General features: G+C 42.4%; 1 long non-coding RNA gene and 1 other non-coding gene across 2 annotated transcripts in view; one reads left to right on the top strand and one right to left on the bottom strand.

Annotated features, from left to right (window-relative positions):
* LOC124805268 overlaps positions 1 to 27,615 on the top strand; it is a 713,999-nt gene that overhangs the window by 557,834 nt on the left and 128,550 nt on the right. Inside the window, exon 5 of the long non-coding RNA XR_007017425.1 lies at positions 3,391 to 3,532. This is a non-coding gene — a long non-coding RNA (uncharacterized LOC124805268). The remainder of the gene's footprint in view (positions 1 to 3,390; positions 3,533 to 27,615) is intronic.
* On the bottom strand, positions 16,757 to 16,833 carry Trnal-caa. Its single transcript has one exon. It is a non-coding gene; the product is annotated as a tRNA-Leu (tRNA).

Genomic DNA, 27,615 nt, shown 5'->3' with positions numbered 1-27,615 from the left:
GCTACAAAGGTAATAAAAAAACATTTAACAAAAGTAAGCCTAGATACTAAAATTGTAAAGTCTTGTCATGTGCTGTGGCTATTCTGTGGAGAAAGACAAGGAGAACTTAATGTGAGGGATATTCACTTCGTTTGTTTGTATGATGTTCACAAAAAATTTAAAAAATCACTCACATTGTTCACGCGGAACAATTATCTTCTTGTGGTATGTTCAGTTCCCTCCATTGCTACAGCTCCTTGTATCTTTTTTAAAAACTGTCCTCACACTTGCAAAGGATATATAAAACACAACGAGAATCACCTCTCCTGTGCATTAGAAACAAGAAGGCTGTCAAAACAAAGCTTGCCGGCCGGTGTGGCCAAGCGGTTCTAGGCGCTACAATCTGGAACCGCGCGACCGCTACGGTCACAGGTTCGAATCTTGCCTCGGGCATGGATGTGTGTGATGTCCTTAGGTTAGTTAGATTTAAGTAGTTCTAAGTTCTAGGGGACTGATGACCTCAGAAGTTAAGTCCCATAGTGCTGAGAGCCATTTGAAACAAAACAAAGCTTGTTTCCATTAAACTATATGCGAGTGACTTGTAATGTTTTCTGCGCATTTTGCTGCCGCATCTGCGATGTTGGTCTACAAAATATACTACAGTAACAGAGACGCCGTCAGTTTGCTTTCTCAGTGACTGTGTAAACATTATTTTAAAGAGTTATAAAGAGATTCCAGGAACTCATGTTCGTATACACGGTGAACTATATCTCCACCGACAACCTTTCAGAGGTAGTAGGGTAGTACTAACGAAAGAAAAAGTGTCTAGCAAAAATGCTCTCTAAAATGCGTACCTCAAGAGCCACGAGGAGGAGCTCTTCGACTTAGATACTGTGAAACGCATCTCTTCCTCTAAAAGCTCTTTCCTTCCCTTTTTTTTTTTTTTTTTTTTTTTTTTGGTCAAGGTGAGGGGGAAAAGTATGGATCAAAACAAGAAAAATGTCTTGTCTTGTAAACATGCACTCTAAAATGCGTTCTTTACGACCTATTAACACTTGTTCGCAAGGGGTGATGTTTCACAGTAGCGAAGATGAGCAAGTGCTCATAGCTCTTAATGTATGCACTTTAGAGCCCATTTTTGCTAGACTTTTTTCTTGTTTTCGTCCATGCTAACATCTCCGAATGATTGTCTGTGAAGTTTAGCCAACCTTTTTATCTCAGAGTAGCAATTGCAACCAACGTCCTCAATTATTTGCTACATGTATTTTAATTTGTGTCTCCTTGTACAGTTTTTACTCTCTACAGTCCCCACTAGTACTATGGAAGTTATTTCCTGGTGTCTGAACAGATGCCTTATTATCCTGCCTCTTCTTCTTGTCAGTGTTTCCCACATTTTTCTTTCCTCTCTGATTCTTCACAGAACTTCCTAATTTTTAACCATAGCAGACCACCAAATTTTCGTGTGTAGCACCACTTTTTAAATGCTTCGGTTCTATTCTGTTCGGTTTCTATCTTACACCCTTTTCAATCCGAGCACTTCGTTTATGGTCTTCCACATCATTCCGTCTTGGCTCTTGCACATATTGCATATTACCCGTCTTTCTCTATAGCTTACCCCTGTTTCCCAAAGGATTTCGAACATCTTGCACCATTTTAAATTGCTGAACGCTTTTTCCACGTCCACAAATCCTATGGACGTGTCTTGATTTTTCTTCAGCCTTGCTTCAATTATCAGCTGCAACGTCAGAATTGCCTCTCTGGTTCATTTACCTTTACTAAAGTCAAACTGGTCGTCATCTAGCACATCCTCAATTTTCTTTTTCATTCTGTATATTCATCTTGTTAACAACTTGTATGCAAAAACTGTTAAGCTGTTTGTGCGACTGTTCTCTCACTTGTCGGCTCCTTCAGTCGTCGGAGCTATGAGGACGATATTTTTCGAAAATTCAGATGGTATATCGGCAGAATCATACATTCTACAACCGACGTGAACAATCGTTTTGTTGCACCTACCCCAGTGATTTTTGACATTCTGATGATATGTTGTCGATCCCTTATGCCTTATTTGATCGTAAGTCTTCCAAAGCTTAAGTCTTGATCTTAAGTCGATCTCTTTTAAGTTCTGATTTTTATAGTGGATTCCCTATATCTTCTATATCAACTCCTGCTTCTTCTCATATCCTGTCATCAGCCAAGTCTTCCCCCTCACAGAGGCCTTCAATATACTCTTTCCACCTACCCGCTCTCTCCTCTGCATTTAACAATGGCATTCGGACTGCACTCTTAATATTACCACCCTTGCTTTTAATTGCACAGAAAGCTGGTTTGACCTACCTATCTAATGAGCCAGTCCTTCTGGCAATCATTTCTTTTTTGAATTCCTCACATTTTACTTGTGGCCATTCGTCTTAGCTTCTCTGCACCTCCTATTCGTTTCAGTCCTAAGTGATTTGTATTTCTGTGCTCCCGAATTTCCCTGTACATTTTGTACTTACTTTTCTCATCGATCAGCTGAAGTATTTCTTCTGTTACCCATGGTTTATTCGTAGTTAAATTCTTTGTATGTATGGTTTCGTTTCCAACTTCTGTAACTGCCATTGTTAGAGATGTCTGTTCCTCTTCAGCTGGAGTGACTGCATGTTACTTCATAACCCATTACTGGCTCAGTAATGCAGAGACCCATAAACCAGTTTATATATATATATATATATATATATATATATATATATATATATATATATATTAGAGTGTTTGTGTGTACATGTGTATGTCTGGGAGCTCCTCTCAGACCCCTGGATCGATTTCGACCAAATCTGGCACAGAAGTAATAGGCCTTGTGAGTATCAGCACTGTAGAGTTTATATGCTCCTAGCTCCAATAGGCTTGGAGATAGGAGCAAATACGTATTTTTTGCAAATGCTGGCGCATAGGCTGTCTTGCACGACGGGGATGTTGTGTGGAAATAATATTGGCCTGCCAAATCAACCTGCTTTGCAGGTCAGCCTGTACATCAGGGGCAAATAAATAATTTTTCAAGCCCCTGATGTATAGTCTGCTGTGCATGACAAACATGTTGTGAGAGTAGTATCAGTCTGGTATTGAAATGTATTTCAGGGGCTACACTTGCTGTTGAGCATGGCTGGGGATATGTTGAGATAGACAGAACAAGCTGTGGACAGAGTGAGGAGAAGGAGGAAATGGACAAAGAGATGTGAAGGAGTAAATGGAGGAACAGAGAGGTTGGAAAGAGACAAACATATAGAGGTGGGAAGATGAGGTGGACAGAGAGAGGGAGGAAGGGGTGGACACAGAGTGCAGGAGAGGAGATGCATTCTATAGGCGCACATAGGCGAAGCCGCAGGGAATAGACTAGTAACTAAAGAAGTGACAGAACAACTGTCTTGCCCACAGGTGTAGCAGTGATCGCGGCACAGAGCAGAAGACAGAGGGGCCATGTCTGCAGCGACGGGCCACTCGCTGAACCTGATGGCGTGCGTGCGAGAGTCGTCGCCGCAGGAGCCGCCGCCCGACGCCGACCAGACCAGCCGCCAGGGTGAGTGACGTCACACACTTCCTTACTGACCGATGGCGTGTTTTCAGGAGACTTGACGATTCCATTTTTGCACTCAACATTTCGGCTACTGGCGTTGCTGCCTTCGTCAGGTGCTGTGAACTGTAATCGAATGTGCGCTCGTTGCCTGGGCCCCAGCTTGCCTTCTCGTGCATGTTTCAAGCTTTAGATAAGAACTCTGGCCACGCGTTATTAAACTCTCGTTCTTTTCTGCTAAAATTCCAGTGAACTGGGAGTGAGGCAAGGAATATTTGGAAGATACATTCCAATTCTGAAATTGCAGTGTGTGTGTGTGTGTGTGTGTGTGTGTGTGTGTGTGTGTGTGTGACAGAGAAGGAGATTTTCTTGTCAAGTACCTGGTATAATTCACGTCTATTTGACGTTTGTTGCATGCCACCTTCAAGATGTTGCAGCTTTTATGGGAATCAGTACAATGAGACTATTTTTGTCTTCGTCAACAGATGAACGATTTTACGGGCGTCCAGTATGCTGCATGTGAAAAAGATCAACAACTTTTCCTTCGACAGTTGCTTTAACAACGTTCATTTGTGTATTGGTGATAAGTATCTTCTGACATGAAACTTCCTGGCAGATTAAAACTGTGTGCCGAACCGAGACTCGAACTCGGGACCTTTGCCTTTCACGGGCAAGTGCTCTACCAACTGAGCTACCCAAGCACGACTCACGCCCCGTCCTCACAGCATTACTTCCACCAGTACCTTGCTGTACAGATAACGATGGCGAAGCACCAAGTGGAACCAGTAACATTTATTGAAGAACCTTTTAGTTGGAATTGCATCAGTGATTTACATTTTTATTTTTTGATTACTCTTTTATGCCACTTTTGTTGTTGTAACACTTACGTAACACTTAGTTACTAGAATTCTCATTTGTACCCGTTTTCTAAATGTAATCATGTAAATAGATAAATAAATGAATTTAAAAAAAAAAGTTGGTAGAGCACTTGCCCGCAAAAGGCAAAGGTCCCGAGTTCGAGTCTCGGTCCGGCACACAGTTTTAATCTGCCCAGGAAGTTTCATATCAACGCACATTCCGCTGCAGAGTGAAAATCTCATTCCTATTTTCGGACATTATATCAATTTTCAGAGCATCCTTCTTCATAACTATTAAAAATACATTAAAATACAGTAAATGATTGTATTTTAAGTAGTTAGGAAGACAAATTGTTTGAAGATGGACACAATATCCAAAACTAGTCACCACCAATAAATTAAGGATACTACTTAAATCGACTTTCGACGAAATTTCAACCATTTATTTCACGATGAAAGATTTCATATTATCTCATGTATGTGTACAATTTGTAATTTTTCCTCCTATCTATGTAATTATGTAGATATGTAGTTCTCAATTCGTTCGAGCAATCAATCATTCATAATAGGAAACACAGTCATAACTCAGTCACTCAAAATGATTCAGAAATTTTACTTGTTAGAATGAAATCAGGCGATGCTTCTTCTTCTCTGCAGGCTCGTGCTGTGCGGCAGTCTGCTAATCTGTACATCTGTACAAATAAAATGCCTCGTATTTTTGGGAGCGTTGTATAATCAGTCGGGAAACCTCAGATCAAGCGGATGTTTGTCTTTGATGAAGTTTAACCTTCCGAAGAAGTAATGGAGCTCTTGGATTATTAAATGCAGGTTCGTATCCAGTCTTTCGGAAGTTCCCTTCTGATTAACAACTACGCAATATATCGATGAATATCATTAATTCTCAAATGTCAAATAATGTAAATTGTTACACACCTTTCTTATGAAGGAGCAATATATATATATATATATATATATATATATATATATATATATATATATATATATATATTTCCCTTTTAATCATACAATTTCTTATCAGTTATCTTTTGTCATAAATCTCAATATTCAGATTACAATTCTTCAAACAATGCTCAGGCTAATCGGCACGAAGACAATCTCGGAAGCTTTTTTTCTAAAAACCACCAGAGAGAGTACTACAAAGAATAATTATGCGCTCATGGCATAGCTATTGAATGAAACTACTTTGCGCATCGATTCAGCGAGTATGAAGATAGAAAATTAGTAAACGTCATTCAAGGGTAGAATTGTATCAGAATAATTCATCGAATATAAAGAGATATTACAAATTTTCCACACACTGTTTACGGCACCATGGTTCCTTACCCCCAACTGATACAACTGCCGCTCCCCATTCCCCCAACATCTTTGGAAGCTCGTATAGTTATCACTTTAACTCTCTGTGTCGCTTCAGATTTTTTATCGATAATTCATATAATTTTATCTACGTAATGACTGACATAGGACAGAATTGAGAAACATACACTCTTACACTTCATCAGTTATCGTCACAAGCCCTCCAGCATTTTTACCGTTTACTCTACCTGGGCGGTGAACTATCCACTTTCTTTCTCTGCCTCGTGGTGACTGGGTGTTGTGTGCTGTCCTTAGGTTAGTTCGGTTTAAGTAGTTCTAAGTTCTAGGGGACTGATGACCATTTTAAGTCCCATAGTGCTCAGAGCCATTTGAACCATCTCTAGTTTCACAGTGAACCAAATCACCAGGTGAGCACCTAGTAACGCTGTCGTAATCTGTCGCTGGGCTACTGGGTCACCGTGTGCTATGTTGTACAGGAGACACGACAGCCGTAATTCGTCATTGGGGGTGCCTGGCATGCGGCGAGTCGCGCGGACACGTGGCACGTATTACTACGTGTGGCAGCAGGCCATTAACTCTGTGCGCAGGCCTTGTTTACACCTGAGCACGTGTGAGGAGAATGCGAATACTGCGCATAGCGGCGCGGCACGATAAAAGCATCGCGCGCGCACACACACACACACACACACACACACACACACACACACACACTTCCGCACTCACGCACGCACTAGCACACGCAGCCATGCAAACTCACGCACGCTAAGTGTGGAGTGCGATAGGGGGGCGGGGGGCGGTAGAATGGGGATCTTTTCCTCCTTCCCATTAGAGACAACACCAACACGCGAAAGCACTCGCGCTTAAATGCCGAATTATGAGCCACTATAAGCGAAAATTCTCTGCGAGCGCGCGTAAGAGGTCAACACACGCACAAGCACGTTCCTTACTCCGCTGGCGTTACCTCACGGTCATTATTATTACTTCATGAAGTACAGGAGCAAATTCTTTGCGTAGTTAAGGATTTATTAATACAAATGAGACGTTACTAAAAGTCTTTTCATGCATATACGATGTAAGTAGGCTGTTTAGGTTTTTATGTTGGTAACGTCACCTAGCGCTCTATATGAAAATCACTGACTGTGCTGTGTGAAGTCTGTGGCTGGTTGGCATTATTGGAATATTCGCTATTGTAGTGTTAGGCAGTTGGATGTGAACAGCGCGTAGCGTTGCGCAGTTGGAGGTGGGGAGTGAGATGGCAGAGTTTTGAGAGCGGATGATCTGGACGTGTGGCCATCAGAGAGAGTAAATTTGTAAGACTGGATGTCATGAACTGATATATATATATATATATATATATTATGACTTTTGAACACTATTAAGGTAAATACGTTGTTTGTTCTCTACCAAAATCTTTCTTTTGCTAACTATGCCTATCAGTAGTTAGTGACTTCAGTACTTAGACTCTTTTATTTAGCTGGCAGTATTGGCGCTCGCTGTATTGCAGTACTTCGAGTAACGAAGATTTTTGTGAGGTTATTAGATTCATGAAAGGTATAGGTTATTGTTAGTCAGGGCCATTCTTTTGTAGGGATTATTGAAAGTCAGATTGCGTTGTCCTAAAAATATTGTTTGTCAGTTTATTGATGATCTGAATAAGTAAGGAGAGAAATACCTGTGCACGTTCAGGTTTGCTCAGCTGTTTGAAAATCAAATAACGTGAGGAGTTTATCAAAACAATCATTCATAAATTTTTCTAAGGGGAGGTTTCAAAGAAAACGCACCTGCGTCATCACTATGAACTTCCCTCTACCAGTTCACATGCGGGATATGTTCCTATCTTTTATAGTTTGTTTAAAATAAATAACTGAAATCTGTTCTTTCTTTTTGAGTCACCCGGTGTTTGTTTAAAGGTTCAAATGGCTCTAAGCACAATGGGACTTAACATCTGAGGTCATCAGTCCCCTAGAACGTAGAACTAGTTAAAGCTAACTAACCTAAGGACATCACTCACATCCATGCCCGAGGCAGGATTCGAACCTGCGAACGTGACAGCAGCGCGGTTCCGGACTGAAGCGCCTAGAACCTCTCGGCGACAGCGGCCGGCTTGTTTAAAGGAACAAGAAAGAATAAACGATAAAAGTCGTAAACACTGTCATAGCCACGGCCTTACGCAGCCGCGTGGAAGTCATTAGGATCGGACTGTAAACGCTTTAAACTTAAGTTCGTCTATATTACAACAAACAAGTTCACGAACTGAGTTACGTGCGTCACCCACCTTTACTGTATATCAAACAGTTCGCTACTTTTACTGTCTCATCGTAAAAGTGATATATTTTGCGTATAATGAATTGAAGAGGGGTTAACGCATCTACACGTAGGGAGAAAGTAGAAGCCGCCAGCCACCTGGAACTAAGCGCTAGCCGAGCACGCGAGTACGTCTCCCACCGGAGGAGTAGCCTTGCTTTCACTCTCGCTGCCCACATGGCAGCCACACAGCCACCTTTCTGGTCACACCAGTCTTTCAACCGACTGCATCTGCCGTATCCACATTTATCACGCCTCAGCCAGTCTCACCTGCTTCTTCATAATTACCCTTTCTCTCAGTCAGCGCTGATCAGAACCGGCCGACGTTTTACATGCAGCATAATGGACGATTAAGGAAACCAGGTTTTATTATTACGCGTAATTAGGACCGTGAAGCACTTTATTAGCCTTTACTGTGTTTCATAGAATTCAGAGATCAAAAACAATTAAAGTAGTTGAACGTTATTTACTTTATATGAAGATGGTATCTGTTCTTTCGGACATGTCCGAAAGAACAGATACCATCTTCATATACTAACCGGCCATTGACCTTCTTCTTCTGTGCTGGATCCACACGTATTGCCCGAACTCTTACGGGACTCTGTAAGATTGTCTGCCGCGAGTAATGAGTGTAACGGGCAGCGGCACTGCGAATGTAGTGTGTGGACATTAAGTTGGGGATGTGGGTCTCACGGGGAGCGTGCAAGGGATAAATCCCTGCAGTCGCACTATCCTCTTTGCCCTCAGTGGCTCACAAGGGGAGGCCGCCAATTGTGAAACTCAGATTCGATTCATACTGCGCATAATAAAAGCCCATGGCCAGAGGTGTAATGTGGCAAAGCACCAAGATGCACTTCTCAGCCGTTGTCGAGAAAATCGAGTTAAAAGAAACCGTTGCCGTGAAATACTCTCTACGATTAACAGTTTTCTACAGCGTCGTGGTGCAGCGGTAAGCGCTCGGGTTCGTAATCCGAAGGTCGCCGGATCGAATTTCGCGCCATGCAACCTTTTTTTTTAGTATTTGTTTTTTGTAATTCAAATATATATATATATATATATATATATATATATATATATATATATATATATATATTTCACAAATGTTATTAATTGTCTTCATAATGTTAACCACGTATAGTTAACGGAAGACGTAGAAACGATATTCCGAAACGAATACGTACAGCGTAAGTCAAACGTTCGAATTAGAATAGAGACCCCACGAACACAAATTTGCTGTGGCAGGTATGAAATATAAACTCCGTTACTCGCTCGTTACACTTGGAGGTCAGATGTTGAATGGGCCGAAACGAGCCGCCGCATAACAGCATAGTTGCCTGCTAACTTCGAAAGAAAGTAGATGCGGTCCCTAGCGCAACTTATAACATCGTCGAAAATCAGTGCGGACGGGAGAGCTTTGGTACACCCTGTTAAAAAAAAAAACGGAAAAATGGAGGCGGAACAATTGGAGAGCGATCCGCCTTCACCAACATGCATAAGCAATTCATTAATATATATATATATTTGAATTACAAAAATCTAATAATAAAAAAATTGCATGGCGCGAGTTTCGATCCGGCGACCTTTGGATCACGAACCCGAGCGCTTACCGCTGCGCCACGACGTTGTAGAAAATCATTAATCGTAGAGAGTATTTCACCGCAGCGGTATCTTTTAACTGTCGATTTTCTCGACAACGGCTGAGAAGTGCATCTTGGTGCTTTGCCACATTACACCTCTGGCCATGAGCTTTTATTATGCGCAGTATGAATCGAATCTGAATTTCACAATTGGCGGCCTCCCCTTGTCAGATGGATTCGCCGGCACGGTAGCTCAGCGTGTTCGGTCAGAGGGCTGCGTACTCTCTGTAATAAAAAAATTGAGTCAATGAATCAACAATCAGCTTGAACGGATGTTTTGTGATGTCCGCCCAGACCAAACGAACTATATCGAACAAAATGAAAAAAAAATAGAGCGTCTGCCATGCAAGCAGGAGATCCCGGGTTCGAGTCGTGGTCGGGGCACACATTTTCAACTGTCCCCGTTGATGTATATCAACGCCTGTCGACGGCTTAGGGTTTTGATTTAATTATCATTTCGTTATTTACTTTAGTTTCCTGCTAAGCATAAGTGTTTTTGCGTAAATTGTGCTGAAGGAAGTTTTCTGCAGACTAATTTCGACCTAGGCTTTCATTTTTCACCATAGCCAAAGAATTTTTTTACATGCACAGACAAATGATCACAGTTTCACAAAAATTGGATGATTTATTCAAGAGAAAGAGCTTCACAATCTAAGCAAGTCGGTAACGCGTTAGTCCATATCTACCCCTTATCCAAGCAGTTACTCGGCTTGGCATTGATTGATAGAGCTACTGGATGTCCTCCTGAGGGATATCGTGCCAGATTCTGTCCAACTGGCGAGTTAGATCTTCAAAACTCCGAGATGGTTGGAGGGCTTTTCCTACCAAGCTCCAAAGATTCTCGGGGAGAGGTCCGGTGACGTTGCTCGCCAAGTTAGGAATTGGGAAGCTCGAAGACGAGCAGTAGAAATTCTCGCCTTGAGCGGGCGAGCATTATCCTGCTGAAATCTAAGCCCAGGTTGGCTTGCCGGTAAGGACATCAAAACGGGGCGCAGAATATCGTCAGTGTACCACTGTACTGTAAGCATGAGTGTATATTACAATATACAATCGTGCTCATAAATTAGGGATAATTGCAGAACGTGGTGCCACACAACGTGACACTACACAAAACTGGCGTTAATAGCATAGGCACATAGGGAACACACACGACACAGATCTGTAAGTCAACGGTACTGGTGATAAGTTGAGAAAACCGTCCCGAAACACGTGTGCTACAAAAAGCCACTGTTCCCTCCGCATGTACTCCGACATCAATATGGGAGATGATCACCATACACACGTGCAAAATGACGTCCCTATACACCTGACCTGTTACAGTTCCTCTGTCAAAGACATGCAGGGGTGTACGTGCACCAATCATAATCCCAGACCCACACCATCAAACCACGACCCCCAAACAGGTCCCAATCAAGGACATTAAGGGGTTGGTATCTGGTTCCTGGTTCACGCCAGATGAAAACCCGGCGAGGATCACTGTTCAGACTATACCTTGACTCGTCCGTGAACATAACCTGGGACCACTGTTCCAATGACCATGTACTGTGTTCTTGACACCAGGCTTTACGGGCTCTCCTGTGACCAGGGGTCAGTGGAATGCACCTTGCATGTCTCCGGGCGAATAAACCATGTCTGTTCAGTCGTCTGTAGACTGTGTGTGTGGAAACAACTTTTCCAGTGGCTGCGGTAAGGTCCCGAGCAAGGCTACCTGCAGTAATCCGTGGTAGTCTGCGGGCACTGATGGTCAGATATCAGTCTTCTTGTGATGTTGTACGCTGTGGACGTCCCGTACTGTAGCGCCTGGACGCGTTTCTTGTCTGCTGGAATCGTTGCCATGATCTTGACATCACACCTCGTGGCACGCGGAGGACCCGTGCTACGACCTGCTGTGTTTGGCCAGCCTCCAGTCGCCCTAGTATTCTACCCCTCATAACGTCATCAATATGTGTTCTCTGAGCCATTTTCAACACACAGTCTGAAAACGTCCGCACACTTACTCGCTGCAACGTACGCTGACATGCAGCGCCACCATGCGACGACCGCAGGTCAAATGCACTGCATGGTCATATACCGAGGTGATTTAAACCCGCAAACCGCCCACCAGAGCGTTGTTTCACCATGTATCAGCATTATCCTTAATTTAAGAACATGAGTGTATGAAAGCCCAAATCGTCACTCCTGGATAGCAACAGTCAGGTTGGTATCCCACGGCTGTCCAGGACGTCTCCACACACGTCTTTTGCCTGAAATCACGTTGACTGGAGTAGAACTGTCTTCAATGATGAGTCCTGCTTCGAACCGATCCAAAATGACTAGTGAAGACTTGCATGCGACCTGTGGCACTAATAAAAGGCGCCGTGACATTTGTGGACTATGTGAACCCTACGAATTTATGCTCTCGCAACGATATTCATTAACAAAACATTCTCGGCTGCGGAATTCACACTGCCGAAAGCTCGTGGGCAGTTCACCACTCGTTGCTGCTTGAAATCCGAGAATATTTTATTATGTGAACATTATTGGGGACAACCTACATTCACTCATACTCGATGTCTTCCTCGATGGCAATGGCGTATTCCGGTAGGATAAGTGCCCTTGTAACAAGCTCAGAATCGTGTTACAGAGGTTGATAGTGAACTCGCGTTGACGTCTTGGCCGTCACATTCGCCGCATCTCAACCCGATGAACACATCCGGCGGACGCTATCATGCGCCAGCTTCGAGCCTGCAAACCAGTGGCCGGTAATTTACAGGACTTGCGAGATCTATATGTAGACATTGGGTGCCACTTACCTCGGGAACCTATCAAGAACTCAGAATCGCCTCTGCGTTGCGTTAGAATGGTGGACGAACTCGTTATGAAGCAAATGATCATTATGTTCTGCCTCAGTGTAGCAACACAAGGAGAAGATGGTGACATCTGGATGCATAGACAGTACAAACTCGCACCCCTTAGTCTGCGGTCACAATCCACCGATATCAGTGGATTCCGCCGACGACCGACATTGGCCGAAGGCGACGGATCTTATCAATACGGCACTAAACGTTGTCACACAGTAGCCGAGCTCATCACTCAAACGTACTGACTTCGGACACCAATCGATGAAATTGAGATCAATTTTTTTCTTCGGTGACATCAGCCGAAATTCTCACACATGGATATGGACTGTGAGAAGCTGAAACGTGTACTCTAAGAAAGAATCAGGTTCTGGCATCCTGAGGATGAAAAACATCATAATCGCGATATACTTTGGATTCTATGGACTGAAATGGCACGTTCATTGGAAAAAATAAGCACGCAAAATCTTCATCGGATATTTTAGGAGCAAATTATTATCTCATTTTAAGTGAAAAGGGTGACATATATTATGCTTCAGGTAATGTAACTGATCTTTTTTGGGCTGTGATAGGTGGGTGTTAACTGTCTACAAATTATTATTAATGCTTACCGGCGTTTTTGTGTCAGTGGGGTGGTGATTCTGTTATATAAAGTGGTTTGAAATCTGTGTCTGGTTCTATTTTCAGTATTTTCAGTCCAGAGTAATTTATACCAAACTTTATGCTTTTCTTATTCATTTGTGCTGAAGAACGGTCATTGAAGGTTAACTGACGTATGGTGCACAAATTCAAATAGATACAGCTAAACAGAATGTTTGTAATCGCTTTTCAAGGACACCAATAATCACCTTGAGTATGTAACAGAACGTTTCTCCATTCATCTTATATATTTGTAACACTTGTCTATTCCGATAACTGAGGACGGAATGTACAGTACTCGCTACGCTCTTTTCGAGACAGGCAGACCTCGTTCACGTGAATTCGGCGTCTTTTTAATTGCAGAAATCGCATTGCAGCACTCGTCTCCAACCACAGAAGCGTCTCGGTATCCATTCAAATTCAAATGGTTCTAAACACTGTGGGTCTTAATATCTGAGGTCATCAGTCCTCTAGACTTAGAACTACTTAAACCTAACTAACCTAAGGACATCACACACTTCCATGCTCGAGGCAAGATTCGTACCTGCGACCGCAGCAGCAGCGTGGTTCTGGACTAAAACACCTAGAACCGCTCGGCCACAACGGCCGGCTTGGTATCCATTCCACCCTAGGTTAAAATCTAACCCACTCAGACATAAAGGATGTTTCAAGATGAATATGGTGCTTTTAAGGTTTTGTACCGTTCATTATGTTCAACTTACCATTATAAATAATTCATCAAATGGAAGAGCAACTGCAACTTCTGTTTCTATATCTTATCGTTTCCAGCTGTTGCTAGCCCTGAAGCCTACCGACTATAGTTTACGTGCCAGTTTTGTAAACGAAATGTTGCTGCAAGGCGACGAAGATTTTGTAGATCGTGTCTTAGTGAAGAATCGACATTTTACCTAAGTGGAAATATGAACACACATAACGTGCGCATGTGGAGGTCAGCGAATCTCCTCGAAATGGTACTGTTTCATAGAGACGCCTCTAAATCGGAGGTTTTTTGTGCCCTGTGCTGGCGGAAAGTGTATGGGACTTTCTTTTTCGGTGAGCAAACGTAAATGGTGTTTCTCATCTTGAGGCACTAGAACCTCAATTGGAAGAAGCTGAACCACAGAACTTTCTTTGGCAGGGGCATAACTCGGTACGCGATTGGTTAAACGACGTTGTACCCGACCCCCTGGATTGGTCGCAGGGGGCCGGATCACAGAGCTTCTTTCGCATGGTCTCCACGATCGCCCGATCTGACGCCATGCGATCTTCTCCTTTGGGGGTTCATAAAGTATCACGTGCATGCGCTTCCGCTACCAGCCGATTTGCCCGACTTAAGAAACAGGACTGAAGCAGTTGTTGCAACAATTACTGCAGACACAGTAATCAAGGTTTGGGGAGCGCTCGCATGTCGAGTCGATAATACTTCGAAGAAAAACTGTTGCATGTTCTCTTTCATTTGACGTTCTACTGAATGTCATAAGAACCACAAAGCCTAAAAATCCCGATATTATTTTTTAAAAAACACGGTAGAATAGATTCTAAACTAACTTAACCCCCTAGATCTCGCCAAAAACTGACGAAGGGCATCGGATGCACTGTGACCAAGCTGTCGGCCGATTGTTATCGGGCGACCTCTGGCGACGGCGTCTGGCGACTGTTGTCGGTGCCGCTGTGAATGCAGGCAGCCTTAGCTGTCTTCCAGCTGCCACCTCGTGAAAGGATCAGCAACAGCTGGTCGCTACGCAGTGCGGGCGTGCAGATCGATTGCGGCGTGTGACGTCATGCAACGCGCGGCGCGCGGGCGCTCTCGCATTCGGCGCACGCCTTTCATTCATCCCACCCACGCCGCGCTGTCGCAGCGGAGACGGCACGCGGCCCGCCGCCCCTACAGACCGCACAAGCCCACAGGGATCACAGCGCTGTCAGAGGTAAACCTAGTTCCACGATAGCAGTCGTAGGCGGTATTTAGCTCCGGATGGCAATTTCTGTGATCTTCGATCACTCGTCATCAACATCAGTTCCATTTTCTGCATTGAGCGTTTGAACAATCCACCGTTACTGCTCTAATAGAAGCGACTTGCCGTTGCCTTCCTTTGACGAGTTTTTGTTGTTGCGGTCTTCAGTTCAAACACTGATATGACACCATGTGTCTGGCCGAGCGGTTCTAGGCGCTACAGTCTGGCACCGCGCGACCGCTACGGTCGCAGGTTCGAATCCTGCCTCGGGCATGGGTGTGTGTGATGTCCTTAGGTTAATTAGGTTTAAGTAGTTCTAAGTTCTAGGGGACTGGTGACCTCAGATGTTAAGTCCCATAGTGCTCAGAGCCATTTGAACCATTTTTTTGACCCATGTCTCTGCGATCGTCTATCCTGTAATGGCCTTTTCTTGTCTATATAGCTATTGTAAGCTATGAATGGCAGTCAAATGAAAACCTGACACCCGCCACACGACGACCATGTAATGGTTCCACTCGAAAGTAATCACCACATTAAAGACATTCACCCCATTGGGTGGTGAAAAGTTCAGTTCCCGTTTCGTAGAACGCGGTCGGCCGCTGACGGTTCCACATCCGCACTCAGTCTTGCATTTCTTCGTCCGACTGGAACCGACGGCTACGCGTACCTTTCTTCAGGTAGTTAAAGAAGTGAAAATCACACGGTGTAAGATCCAGGCTGTACGGAGTATGTCGGAGGGTTTCCCAGCCAATCCTCTCAAGGGCAACATTCGACCGATTGACAATGTGGTTGCGGCCGTTATCCACTGCTCTGAGCACTATGGGACTTAACATCTGAGGACATCAGTCCCCAAGAACTTAGAACTACTTAAACCTAACTAACCTAAGGACATCACACACATCCATGCTCCAGGTAGGATTCGAACCTGCAACCGTTGCGGTCACGCGGTTCCAGACTGAAGCGCCTAGAACCGCTCGGCCACACCGGCCAGCGCCGAAGAAATCCACCGAGTGAGGTGGCGCAGTGGCTAGCACACTGGACTCGCATTCGGGAGGACGACGGCTCAATCCCGCGTCCGACCATCCTGATTTCGGTTTTCCGTGATTTCCCTAAATCGCTCCAGGCAAATGCCGGGATGGTTCCTTTGAAAGGGCACGGCCGAGTTCCCTCCCCGTACTTCCCTAATCCGATGACACCGATGACCTCGCTGTCTGGTCTCCTCCCCCAAACAACCCAACCCAACCCCGAAGAAAGCAACTGGTGTTCACACAGGTTGCGGTAAGATCTTGATGACCTTCTTCGACTACAGAGGCCCTTTCCTCGTCGAGTTCCTCGAGCGTGGAACCGCAATCAGTACGCAGTGCCATGAAGACACTTTGCAGAAAATACGACGCGCTGCACGATAATGGCTGCCCCCACACTACAATGAGATGATGATACACTTCAGAGACTTGGTTGGGGAACACTGCATCATTCTCCGTACTGCATGGTTCTTTCAACGTGTGATTTTCACATCTATGTCGATCTGAAGATAGACATGCACGAATCTCGGTTTCAGTCGGACGAGAATATGAAAGAGTTGGGTGCGGTTGTGGATCCATCAGTGGCCAACCCCCTTCTACAAAGCAGGGATCTCAGTTCTTGAAACTTCCTGGCAGATTAAAACTGCGTGCCGGACCGAGACTCGAACTCGGGACCTTTGCCTTTTGCGGGCAAGTGCTCTACCAACTGAGCTACCCAAGCACGACTCACGACCCGTCCTCACAGCTTTACTTCTGCCAGTACCTCGTCTCCTACCTTCCAAACTTTACAGAAGCTCTCCTGCGAACATTGCAGAACTAGCCATCCTGAAAGAAAGGATATTGCGGAGACGTGACGACGGGGCGCGAGTCGTGCTTGGGTAGCTCAGTTGGTAGAGCACTTGCCCGCGAAAGGCAAAGGTCCCGAGTTCGAGTCTCGGTCCGGCACACAGTTTTAATCTGCCAGGAAGTTTCATATCAGCGCACACTCCGCTGCAGAGTAAAAATATCATTCTGGAATCATCTCAATTCTTGTCTCCAATTTGGGTAAATGTCTTAAAGAATGTGGTGATTACCTTTGAATGGACCTATTGCATGGTTCCATTGTGGTAGGTGTTCAATTTTCATTTGACTGTCCTTATACATCAAATTTAACCTGCCTACTGCAGTCAAGTCTTCGTTTTCCTCTTCAGATTTTACGCCCCATATTATCAAACTGATGATTCCCTTATGCCTCAGAATGTGTCCTATCAATCGACCACTACTCTTAGTCAAGTCGTGTCATAAATTTATTTTTTCCCCGAATTAGCATTAGTACGTCCTTGCTAACCATCCGATGTACTCACTTAATCTTCAGCATTTTTCTGAAGCGTCACATTTCAAAAGCGATTGTCTTCTTGCCTAAACAGATTATCGTTCATACCACCAGAAAAGACTTTCTAAGAATTAAATTTATATTAGACATTAAAAAAATTCTTTTTCAGAAACGCGTTTTTTTTATTCCACTTATTTGTTCAACGTGATGACTGGGGTATACCAACTGTCAAATTTATCGTGTGGTTTTGGCTACCTGTTCAGTGCCTGAGCTTTGTGGAGTTTGTTATGGGCGAATATGGATTGAAAGGAAGAGAGGGGGCGAATCTTGGCACTGCGACGTAACTTACTTCTGATCCCAAACCGCAAGATCGTGAAGTTGTATAGACCTTCACAAGCAGTATCGCTGATCCTACGAGATCCTTAAGAACCGATGAGGAGATCAAAGCTTTACTCCATCATCTCCCCACCCCTTAACGGCACATACTCTGTTTCCATGTGTTCATGTGTAATATCTTTATTGCGATCAGGTCAAATGAAATGAAAGTGACAAGTTTAAAGGTCCTATATGGAGGTATTCCCCTCTCCACTTTTGCCTATGTTGCATCCGAACAGTGCATAATGCAGTCACAACACGTTATTTGTACTGTTTATTCCAGAGATCTAACGTTTTCCTCAAAATCACATTCGCGTCAGTTTGGATTGGTGTGGGTTCACATTAAATAATTCATTGTTGGTGTACTCATGACTTCCTTTTCAGACAAAAGAAATTTTCGAAAAAGCTGCGCAGAGCAGACCTTTTATACGTCTTTATTTAGCAGCAGATCAGTGATTTGTCTGCCGTTTGTTGTTTAATTTAAGATAATGCATGTTTTTGCTGTCTTCAACCCACAAACTTGTGTTTTCCTTCGGCTGATAGGTCACTTATTAATATTTGTTGTCGATCACGTTGAAAGATCCGCAGCAGGCTGTCAGTACCTCGGTCACGGGATCCTATCAGAGTTAGCAACTACGTGCTCAGAGAGAGAAACGTGGGGGATTTCGTCGGCCGATCCGACCAAGGATAGCGTCTCAGCACAGGTGATAAGACAGAAAAACGTGGTGGTTTCTTGTAATTTCTTCGCTTCGTAGCATGTTCTGCATCTTTCAGGTGTCTTCACATTTCTATTGCCTTCCGCTAAAAAGTACGACGCACAAATTATTTTTTCAGAGTTTGTTGTCAGAGCAAACCTACTGTCTAATACTTCCAAAAAATTAATTGATGTATTTCCATTTAATGAACTTTAACATATCACGAATCCACAGCTACATCTTAATTATTCCTACTCATTACGTGTAACGTATCGCTGAGGTTCATTGCACATGCATGCAAGCTTAACAACAGCGTCTAACACTTCCTGTTGGGTTTCTGTTCTAGAGACACTAATTTGTGAATCGCTATGAACGCTCACCGCATATAAGGAATTGTCATTTTCAAGTTAATGCGTAAAACTTTCAATAAGTGGTTTTACAATAATTGTTGGATAAACAAAAAACACTTTTGCTGTATTATAAGGTTGTGTATATTCAGTATTTGTGATGTCCGCGATTCATGAAGTGAAAATGAAATAGTTTTTACTATGGGTGATTATGAACACTACTGACAGACTAAGATAATCAGGGTTACTTACTGGTTAACTTGATACAGACGACATTGGCATCTAATGAGTAATTCGATAACAATGTTTTAAGAAATGTTTACAGAAACATATCACATCGATTTTGATCTTCAAAATAAATGATTCAATTGGCGAATATAATACGGTATGCACTGGAACAGAGAAGCAATACTTACAACAGAAAAGTGTATTTCTAAGGCCAGTGACAAATACGTATTTCTTAACTAAGTTGGAATCCATTGAATGTCATATAAAAACTACTGTAATTTTGTCATTTTTTCTGTTCTGACGCCGTGGGAATGCCCTGATGATGACGATGTTGTACTTGAAATCTAGATCTGAAATAAACTACGGATTTTGCGACTGACTACTTTCTTGCCTTCAGATTGACCATACGTTTTAGTTATAGTTGTATTCAACATCTATTTTGTTCTTACACAAACATGTTCCATCAGTTGTTGAGATTTTTGCCTGCTCCTATCACGACAGACTGTATAATAACATACTCCTGGATCAATTAGTGGTTTAGAGTGGAATATCCCCAGTTTAATTTAGATTCAAGAAATGCTGTTAGTTTCGCGGATACATGGATAATGTATGTTGTCTGTTAAGTAGATGGCAGACTTAACCTCTGCTTCGGTTGCAGAATGTTTACTTCTATACATATTGGATTGCTACATTAACATCTTTGGTAGTTATGTTATTGTTCTAGGACATGGGGTAGCAAAATAAAAAAGTAAGTTTTCTGGAACATACCAAAGCTATAGATAGGTTATACAAATACGTGTGTTAGTCTAACTATTGCAGTGTTTCGCCATGTTTCTACATTTAAATCAGTTAAAAATATTAGGATTACGACAGTAAAAAGATGAATTATGTCGGCGTGATTAATTTTACTATTGTGTGAATACTTTAGTAGCAACTACCCTTGTTAATGTCAATTACTAGACTCAACTGCGTACGATAATTGCATCAATTTCAGGTAAAGTATAATGTTGAACACGATAATTATTCCTGCGATTGAAGTACGTGCAAATTGTTAATTCGACTAGTTTACATTCGATTGCTAAATTTGATTAATTAAATGGTGACTGGGATGTAGTACTTTTGTTAACATATGGCTGGTTTCAACATATGAGGCAACTTCATTAGACCGAAAATACCTGGATGTGAATACATTGTCAGTGTGAACTGCAGTGGCTATTGAAACGAAAATAAATTATTATGTTAGTAAATAGAATGGAGTGAATTTGACAGTCGATTTTAAAGCTGAATTACAAACTATGTGTGCCAAATGTCTCGTATAAGCAGGGTTTGGCACTAGCTATAATGAAGTGTATCGTGTTGGATCGAACACACTACAGCGTTTACTCCCTGCCAGGCACTTAGCAGTAAATTGCAGAGTAGTCACGTAGATGTATACCAATAATAATTTTGGATCGAGTTGAAATAATAGGAATTGTGAAAGCGCACTTAAAGAATGGAATCCATTATCTAAAGCTCATAAACTACGAACATTGTCAGACGATGGCTTGCAGGCATGAGATAAACTTAAACTTAAAGGTTCGCTTGCTCTTGCTCTTAGTCGAACACATATCTGAAGATCCCCAGAATCTCCTTGTCTACCGTAACATCACGTTATTTATTAAGAACTCTTTTTTAAAAAGTGTTTATTGGGACACTGAATAGTTTGGTTGCTGTAAAAAAAAACAGCATCTTTTTTTTACGTCATCCAGTGTGTGTCGCGTAGTTTGGGAATCCCACGATTGACGTTATTTTCCTAAATAATTTAATGACATCGTAACATATGAGGGTATCCTGAGAAGCAACGTCTCCGAATTTTTTATGTGAAAACTACTAAGCTTTTTAAATAAGACATTCTACATCTTTGTTTTTCATGTCTACGTATTCATTTCTCAACACAGTCACCCTGGAGACGAACACATTTCTCCCAACGAGCGAGAGACCAGTTTGTTGATGCCGTCACTGTAGATCGTTTGCTTTCGTTGACTGAGCCACAACATCACCTCTGTTTGCACCGCTTTGTCGCCATAAAGTGAAGTCCTCGTACGTGTTCCGTAAGTTTTGGAAACAGATGAAAACTGGATGGCGCCAAGTCGGGAATGTGTGAAGAATGATCGATGACAGTGAACTCAAAGCGTTGGATTGTTGCAGATGTCCACCGCTCGCGTGTGGTACGGCGTTGTCATGCTGAAGGAGAGAGTGTGCCGTGCGTGAACGAACTCTTCGAATTCGGAACTCAATTACAGCACACCGTCTCTCACGCACCGAGGTAGTTACATTACACGCCACCATGTTATGCACTACAGTTCGGAGCCCTCTAGCGGCAGAGCGTTGCAACTTACCTCAGCGAAGCGGGAAAGTCGGCCGAGTAATGTGCATGACATGTAATGTCCCAACCGATATTGAGAACAGAATAAAAAGTCTGGGCGCATTGCTTTTTCAGCACGCTCTTGTACAACTGTAGTAAGAGAAAGTAACCGTTCACTAAGTTTTCAATACAGGAATGCCTTAGTATATTTATTTTATGATCTACTTTTGTCTTATTATCAATTCCGTTGTTTTGACACAGAGTAAATGCATTACAGTGGGGACTGGCCACTACGTCCTTGCCGCGCGGAGTAGCCGCGCGGTTTGAGGCGCAATGTCACGGATTGCGCTGCCCTTCCCGCCGGAGGTTCGAGTCCATCCTCGGGCATGGGTGTGTGTGTTGTTCTGAGCATAAGTTAGCTGCCGGCACGGTAGCTCGGCGTGTACAGTCAGAGAACGGGCTGGTCTCTGTAATATAAATCTGAGTGAAGGGATCAACAACGAACTTCAACGGATGTCCTGCGACGTCCGCTACGACCAAATAAAACGAACAATAACGAATGAAATGAAAAAAAAGTGAAAGAAACTGTACACCATTATGCTAAATGTTGTCTGAATATGAAATTACGTTACCTAGGCAATTCATAAATACGTGGTTTAGAAGGCTAAAATTTAACATTTTACCAGTATCGTAACAACTGACTGTCACTATTTACATGTTTTTTTTTTTTTTAATACGCGCAAACAGATGTGTCAGTTGTCTAAGATTAGTTGTAGAGAAACATATTTCAGTTCAGAGGAGCGTCCACATACGACTACGAAACTCGCTGACAAAACCGAAGAAGTATCGTCCAATAGTTTCAAATGATTTCTACTAGGCTGCAGCAGTCTCCAAGACAATGAAACGAAGTGGCTACTTTACCCACCCTGGTCGCTACAGCCGTTCTTATGCTACTGGCTCGTCGGATCCCACGGAACATAATAAAAAAATAAACAAATAAGTGAATAAATAAATGTGTCCTGAACCGGCAGACGCTTGAAGGAAGACGGAATCTGTTGCGCAAGACCCTAGTTACAAAGTTTTAAGAGCCAGTATTAAGTGAGGAATCTGGAAATATCCTACCACCCGTTATGTATCCCTCCCATAGGAACCAGTAGGACAAGATTAGACTAATTACAGCGTGCTTAGTGGCATTTAAGCAATCATTCATCCCTACAGGACGCCACAGAATATGACCGGAGATCTACAGATAAATCTACACTGTCCAAACCACTGTGAAGTGCATATCAGAGGGTACTTCCGTTTTCACCACATATGAAAGGTTCTTCCTTTTCCTTTCGATTTGTGATTCGCTTTTATGTGGTTCTAAGTTCATATTTAATTAAATGATTTTTTTAAATTTCTTCTGTCAAATAGCGTCGTATTGTGCGAGGTTTATGACAATTTCCCGATGTTGTTTTATTCATAAACGAATGATTTCTAGTGGTTATTTTTAATTTCATGGTAATATGTTCTCTGATAAATTTGTAGATTTTATTTAACTACTTTTATCGTGTTTGGGAGGATAATTTCGATAAAACTTTCTGTGTGATCTTTATGTTTCAAATCGATTTGTTCTTTTAGAATTTATTGAGAGTAATTTTGCGTGTGTGAATATATTTCGATCTCTTCAAGAATATTCATTAGTGGCCCTTTTTGTTCAATGTGTAAACCTTCGACAGCCCGTTCTATATCGTCCGCTGTGTGTCGTTCTGTCTCCAAGTGGTGGAAGATAGTTGATCGGTTACCGTCGCTCTCTCTTCTGTGTTCTCGTTATTGAATATTAAAATTCCGTCCACTTTGAGCTATGTAGAATGAATCATATCCTTTACAATGAATTTTATATAAGACTGGATTGGAATATTTGTTTTTTTCCGTAGTGTAGTAGCGTTCCAAGATCGTGTTGCGGCTGGTATGAAAATTTTATGTCAGTGTGTTTTAGTAACGCTGTAATTTCGTGAGATATCAATCCTACACATGTAGCGGATATATATTTTTGATCATTCTCTTGTTAGCGTTATTTCCTTACGTATCGTGGATTAAATTACATATGAACGTACAGCGACATAAACACGAATCATATAAGTAAATACGGTAAGAACAAAGATATGGACTACAGGATACCGTAGAAGCAAATAGCCTTTAACCATATAAATTCGTTGACTAAACTGCGAATGCAGCTATCAAGTAACGTCCATAATTAGATAAATTCACAAGTAACTAAACCAGCAAAGGTTTAACACCGTCAGCATCAAAGAAGCAAACTTATATAGTAATGTGACGGCAACTGAGACATCGTTGTCATAGTGCTATCAAGACCACCTGATGTACGTAGCAAACGATAATTTTATAGTACGTTAAATTATCTCCTTCAAAATTTGAAATATTGTCGTACCGGACTACGTACTTTTCACAGATAACCTGGAGATGGCAATCACACTGGAAAAGGCCTACTGTGATAAACAACATAAATGAACACAGCAGAGTCTTGGTCTCATAGCAAAATGTATAATGTCCTTACATGACGTACACGACGCAACGGACGCAGATGAAGTTATGAATTAAAACGTCATGCTTGACCCTGAAATTCTGCTGCATGAATGACGAAAGTTAACTTAGGAGAAGAAGAACTTCTTAGCCGAGATCGCTGTAAAAAACCTTTACTTGGTTCGGTAAAACTAGGTTACCATCTTCAGCTCTTCATAAAGGTTATTACAAACCACCGTTGTGCCAGCTACACATAAAATTTTTCCATTGAATTTCCATGTACAGGGTGATCAAAAACTCAGTATAAATTTGAAAACTGAATAAATCACGGAATAATGTAGATAGAGAGGTACATATTGACACACATGCTTGGAATGACATGGGGTTTTATTAGAACCAAAAAAATACAAAAGTTCAAAAAATGTCTGACAGATTGCGCTTCATCTGATCAGACTAGCAATAATTAGCATAACAAAGTAAGACAAGGCAAAGATGATGTTCTGTACAGGAAATGCTCAATATGTCCACCATCATTCCTCAACAGTAGCTGTAGTCGAGGAATAATGTTGTGAACAGCACTGTAAAACATGTCCAGAGTTATGGTGAGGCATTGGCGTCAGATGTTGTCTTTCAGCATCCCTAGAGATGTCGGTCGATCACGATACACTTGCGGCTTCAGGTAACCCCAAAGCCAATAATCGCACGGACCGAGGTCTGGGGACCTGGGAGGCCAAGCATGACGAAAGTAGCTGCTGAGCACACGATCATCACCAAACGACGCGCGCAAGAGATCTTTCACGCGTCTAGCAATATGGGGTGGTTCTAATAAAACCCCATGCCATTCAAGCATGTGTGTCAATTTTTGCATCTCTATCTACATTATTCCGTGGTTTATTATGTTTTCAAATTTATACTGACTTTTTGATCACCCGGTATATAAAACATGAAATGAGCAAGCGTTAGCACGTCAAAACTAAAATTACTATGTGCATCACAATTCGCCAAAACATTGTTTCCATAACATAACACGTCATGCTACCAGGGCGCCACAAAACTAACTTCTGCTCCCTTCGAGCTCAACATGAGTAAACTTGGGCGCTGATGACCCCGCTGTTTAGCGCCCGTAAACCTCAAACACACACACACACACACACACACATGAGTAAACTATCAGTGAACGTGTAGTAAACGATAAATTTTTTCCCTTTCGTCATTTTCTCAGCAATAAAAAGTTTCGTACAGGTTTGAAATCACGGTTAAAGTTTGTCGAAGTCGCTAAGTTCTCTAATTCTTAAACAATAGACGAACGAAATCTGCGTATTTTGGCGCCATCGGCTACGTTACCTCAATACAAACAGGCAGTTCCAGCTGCAATACTTGTCTTATTGCATTAATCTTTTAACATAAGATTATACCGCTTAATGAGTGGATTATGAAAGCATTTTTAATTTTTTAATTTGGTCAATAATTACGCGAAATTTTGAAAATCAGGTATTTGTTGGCACTACACTACAACTGGTACAGGGTCGGGGATGGCCTTTCTAGTAGTATACATGTCTCGTCACGTAGGCATTCTTCTCCGAGCAGAGGAAGCTCTTGTCTAGAGTACGCTAGTATGCAGAAGGGGGAAGATCAGGGTCTCATGTCCCGTCAACAGCAAGGTTATTGGAACGGGGAACGGAAGCTCCGTCTGAGGAAGGAAGTCCGTCTGCTGATTTCGAATGAATTCTCCGGGCATTTGTCTTAATGTATGTGGGAAACCTAGACCCGAATGGCTAGACCGCCCTATTACTGAATACGAATCGTGTGCCTTACCGTTCCCTTACTTCGCGCTATCGAGGTCTTGGTCTACCTACATTCAAGTTTTGTGATAACTGAGAGGGTATTTTTATTGTTGAATATTTCACCTCGGTAGTGGAAAGTAAGAGGAATAATTTGCTTCTGTGGTAATTATTATTAGCCTGCTACAGCTACATCTACATGCCTACTCTTCACGATTCCCATGAAGGGACATTTCTAAATGTATAAGGGACAGTCAGATGAAAACGAGAGAGATGGAAAAAAGTGAGTAAACTGTTTATTATTTCAATAGTAATCGCCGTAATTGCTTATACATTTTTACCACGGTAAGACAAGACGACAAAGCTTTCATGCAAAAATGTTTCCGGTTGCCCACGGAACTATGATTGTACATAGCCGTGCTCTTCTTCGTCCGAAGCAAATCCAAGAATGTCTTTCTTCACGGCTCCAAAAATATTTAAATCGAACGGGCCTGTAAGGAGACGGGTTCACATGTTGCCAAGGTTGTTTCTAGTAAGCTACAGAAGTTTCGCTGGAAAGCCCTTACTCATCCTCCTTACAGTTCCTATCTTGCGATTACCATTTTTTTTTATTACGCCGTCGTTTTAAGTCGGACAAAGTGAACAGGTGGGTACAATCTGGTTCTGTAGGTATCCGCAAACATTTTCACATGAAGGCATTGACCGTCTTGTCTCACGTTGAAAAATAATGAGTAAACGGTTACGGCGATTGTTTTTTAAATAAAAACTTTTTTGCCATCTGTCTCGTTTTCATTTGAAGTTCTTCTGGACGGTTCAAGAGTGTGGTTTGAAAAAAGTCATAACAGTAAGCTTGTCCAGTAAATTCCTCAAAAGCAGAAAATTCCGCGAACGCCAGAGACGTTTATATTGCCAGTCTACGGGAGAAGACCATAAGCCTTAATGCCGGCAGCCGGACAAAATTAAACCTCACTCCACTGCGCGGGAAGGCGGTGAACTGGTACTGTGTAACAGACGCGAACAGATGGCTCGACAGTGCAGGCGCAGCGATGACGTAGTTCAAAAGCTCTCTCACAGATGGCGTGAGCTACGGGGCGGCACGCAGTCGTCGCATGCAGATAGCGTTAGCAGTAGTCGTGCAGTCGTAGGAATGTTGGTATACAAATTACACCGACAATATTTGAAACGTCGACAAAAAGAGAAATACGGTATAAAAGGCTTGAAATTACATCAAGACAGGGAATGCAGAAGATAAAAGATGTATTTAATAGCTTATGCCCAGAAACGTCAGATAATCCTACTGACAACGTATTTTCCTAGCCCAGTATACACAGTGTTAAATAGCTATAATTTCTATGTCCCACGGAAGTGTAATAAGGTGATATGGCGCCACATACTTATGCTGTAGGTTGATTTGAAGCCGGCGCCGCCATATTTGATGCACCAAAACATTAGTAGACAGCTGTTTACGATTGTTTCTTGTTCTTAATTAATATCATGCGCACACTACAGTTGTTTTAGGTAGTAAGCGTTGCAGTGCTTTCGTGGATAACGCATTGTCAAGAAAACGTGTTCAGACGTTTCTCTGGTCTTAAATGTGTATTCCATCTAGTAGTACGACCGATTTAGCCTAGTTAATGTAACTGTTTGTGTTATACATTTCGAATAAACAATAAGAGAAATATGTTACACGACAAGGTTGCTTTCATAATGTAGCATTTTCCTTAATAGGGACTCACGAAATTCATAATCGGTCTATGTCGTCTTCCCGGAAATACTGAGAACGTATTTTGCTTGTTACGTTTGGTCCGTTCCCAAACTTTCCTTCTCAGAGCGTGCTGCCAGAGAGCTTTTTGAGTTCGACTGATAGGAAATTACTCAAATGATAAAAATACAAC

This window comes from Schistocerca piceifrons, chromosome 7 (genome assembly GCF_021461385.2).
Source record: "Schistocerca piceifrons isolate TAMUIC-IGC-003096 chromosome 7, iqSchPice1.1, whole genome shotgun sequence".
In the NCBI taxonomy this organism is placed as follows: domain Eukaryota; kingdom Metazoa; phylum Arthropoda; class Insecta; order Orthoptera; family Acrididae; genus Schistocerca; species Schistocerca piceifrons.
The sequence above is the reverse complement of the archived record's forward strand: the minus strand, read 5'-3'. Positions and strand labels throughout refer to the sequence as shown.